The sequence below is a fragment of the Piliocolobus tephrosceles genome, chromosome 5 (assembly GCF_002776525.5).
Source record: "Piliocolobus tephrosceles isolate RC106 chromosome 5, ASM277652v3, whole genome shotgun sequence".
Classification (NCBI taxonomy): Eukaryota; Metazoa; Chordata; class Mammalia; order Primates; family Cercopithecidae; genus Piliocolobus; species Piliocolobus tephrosceles.
The window spans coordinates 39,817,216-39,820,684 of record NC_045438.1 but is presented as its reverse complement, the minus strand read 5'-3'; the positions used below and the strand labels follow the sequence as shown (position 1 = coordinate 39,820,684).

General features: G+C 36.1%; 1 pseudogene; it reads left to right on the top strand.

Moving 5' to 3' along the window:
- Positions 1 to 575: 575 nt before the first annotated feature.
- LOC111523131 lies at positions 576 to 2,199 on the top strand (annotated as a pseudogene).
- The last annotated feature ends 1,270 nt before the right edge of the window (positions 2,200 to 3,469 follow it).

The following is a 3,469-nucleotide window of genomic DNA, read 5'->3' as shown; positions in this document are numbered from 1 at the left end:
GCACATTTTCACTATACTACATTATTTAAACAGTCAGAGTCTAGCCCCAACTCAAAGGAGGACTCACAGATCTCACCTCTCATTAGAAGAAATGTCAAAATATTTGTGGCTATTTGTATGCCATCACAGATTAAAGCAGTCTTCAGCTATGGACGAATAAATATCTAACCATGAAAGGTGCTGAATTATTTTTATCTAAAATGTACGTGGACATAATGGAGTTATACTTATTAGAAATGTCCTTGGCAACGTGCTAGAAATCAACTATTAGTTTTAAAAGTTATATGTTTAGAAGGATTCCATTTTACTGTATTACTTGTTTGTCCACTATCACTGTCTACACTGCCACTTCTACAGGCAACTCTTCCTCTGTTTAGTCACTCCAAAGAAATTCATCAAGCTGTCGTTAAGCAATGATTCTACGAAGTTGTCTAATTCATTAGGATGTCACAGAATTAGTAAGGCAGAAAACCAATAAAGTAATATTGAGACCTTAAAACTCTCAAAAAATTCTGTTTGGAAATTTTATGATTTTGCCGCATAAATTCACTTGCTTTGGCTTAGTTCATATCGCAATGTTAGGAGAGGCGAGTGTAGCTAATAAGCACCGTCATAAATGTATGCTATTTGACTTCTCTTCTTACAGCATTTTATCACCAAAAGTTATCACACATTATTATAATTTATCTTTCTATATCTGAACAGCAGATGAATGATAAGAATGCATGGAGGGGTAATGAGTTACATTTAAATGTATTGTCAGAGTTAAGTCTTGTACCCAAAACCCACATGCTTCATGGCTCAAAATTGATTTCTTTAACTTTTTACTTGTTTTTTTTTTTTTTTTTTTTTGTTACTACAGTGTATGGTAATCAGAATAATGATACTCCAAAGATCTCCACACCCTAATCCCTCAAACATATGTTGCCTTGCACGAGTGCCACAGCCAATAGAAGCTGGAAAAGGCAAGCGAGTGGGTTATCCACAGAGTCTCCTGATGTCCTGCATATATCAGGATTTCAGCTTGTTAAACCTGACTTTTACCTTCTGATCTCCAAATTGTACAATACAAAAATTGTATTCTGTCATTGTATTTGTGACAATTTGTTATTTGTAACAAACAACATTTTCAGGTTAAGATCAGAGGCTACTAAAAATGACAATGGGACAACCGCTAGAATTTGAAAATGTCCCTGCCAAATTAAGTTAAATCTTACCAGTAAAGTCAATTTATCTTTGTAGGGTGCTGGGTTAACTTTCTTGGTGATTGTCCTTCCACACACATAATATTAAATAGCCTCCTAGGAACAAGGAACAAATACAATGTTTATGTGGGTCTAGAAACTTCCTGAAAATGTACATGTTCTAAAGCACACTTGAGCACTTAGAAACTCTGAACTTCCTGATCACCTTTTGCTAGGAATATTCTACTTGAGGACCATCTCTTGGTAAAATTGGCCATGAGCCAGGAACTCTATGCTTAGGCTAAATAAAACTCTATAGTACTGCCCAGAACATATACTACATTCTAACCACAAGGGAGACTTCAGACAAATCTCTACTAAGGGATATTCTACCAAATATCCACATATCTGAGCAGTAACCCTGAAAGCTGTCAGTCATCAAAAACAAGGAACATCTGAGAAACTACCACAAACAAGACATGGGACACAGGACAACTAACTGTAATGTGTTATGCTGGATGGGATTCTAGGACAGAAAAAGGGCGTTAAGGAAAATTGAGCTCTTCCACAGGCAGCCTCCACACCTCCACTTGTGTTGCTGCCATATCCATAATGATCCCTGAGAAGTTCCAGCATATTTTGCTAGTACTCAACACCAACATCAATGGGTGGCGGAAAATAGCCTTGGCCATCACCGCCATTAAGGGTGTGGGTTGAAGATATGCTCATAGGGTGTTGAGGAAAGCAGACATTGACATCACCAAGAGGGCAGGAGAACTCACTGAGGATGAAGTAGAACGTGTGATCACCATTATACAAAATCTATAACAGTGCAAGATCCCAGACTGGTTCTTAAACAGACAGAAATATGTAAAGGATGGAAAATATAGGACAATGTTCTGGAAAACAAGGTCCATGAAGATCTGGAGTGACTGAAGAAGATTCAGGCCCACAGAGGGCTGTGCCACTTCTGGGGCCTTCATGTCTGAGGCAACACACCAAGACCACTGGTTGAGGTGGCCCTGCTGTGGGTACATTCAAAAAGAAATCGGCATGTGGGCCTTGTCTGTTAATAAATAGTTTATATGAAAAACAAAACAAAACAAAACAACAGGAAAACCAAGGGAATCTAAAAAAGTAATCTAAATGAATTTTAATTAATAATATTGTATCAATATTGGTTCAATAACTATGACAAATTTACTATTTTAATTTCAGTTGTTAATAGAGGAAACTGAGCATAGGATATACTGGAATTCTCTATACTATCTTTGTAATGATTCTGTAAATCTGAATTTATTTATTAAATATATCTGTCGTAAGTTCCAGTTAAGAAACTTCAATTTTAAATTTTTGACTACTGAAAATGCAAAGGTGGAGGGTTGTGTTTGGGAGATATGTGTCCAAGATTTCAACAATTCTGATTGCCAATAGATTTTAAATGACTGTTATTATTTTTCTTACTTATCAAGATGACTTTTATTTACTGTGACTTTCTTACAGACCCCAAATGTTTGAAGACACAACTTCTGAAGACAAAATTTTTACACATGTAGAAAAAAATTTTGGCTTCCTACAAATACATCTATACTAACAGAGCATATGTACACTTGACATTTTATTTAGTTTCTTAAAACAATTATAACTTCACACACTAGGAGATGCATTCCCTAACCTCTAGGAGGAGCTCCTTGCCAGCAATCTCCCTATAAAACACACACACAAACACTCACTCACTCACTTACTTACTCATTCTCTCTAGCCTTCACTCAAAGGTAGAAGGTCACAGAGTTAACAGGAGTCAAAGCTAAGGAAACAAATCACCTTTTTTACTATGGGAAGAAGCTTCCACTGAGGGAGTAGATAGGTTCATAGTTGTTAGGTACTCTTCAAAAAGAAGTGGCAAGTTTTGCAAGTGAAACACATGTAAAGGAGCCAGAACAACCTAATTTATGAATATATGTCTGAGGAGAGGCCACAAAGAGTTTGCAACAAAGGTCCTGTTGTAATGCATAGTGTGTATGTGCTTGTGATGGGACAACTTTTTATTTCTCTCAGAACGTTTTGATGCCAATAGGTAGTTCATCAAATATTTGGAGTCTTAGTCATCTCTAGTTTCTTTCTTTCCATAATAGTCAAGGCTAATATTTTCTATCCAGGAACAACTGTAATACAGAATACACCTTTTCATTAAAAAAAGAAAAGTTAATGTAGGCATATGAACAGAAAAGGAGTTGTTATTCATCTGTTATTGTTATAAAACTTTCCATAGCCACATTCAACAC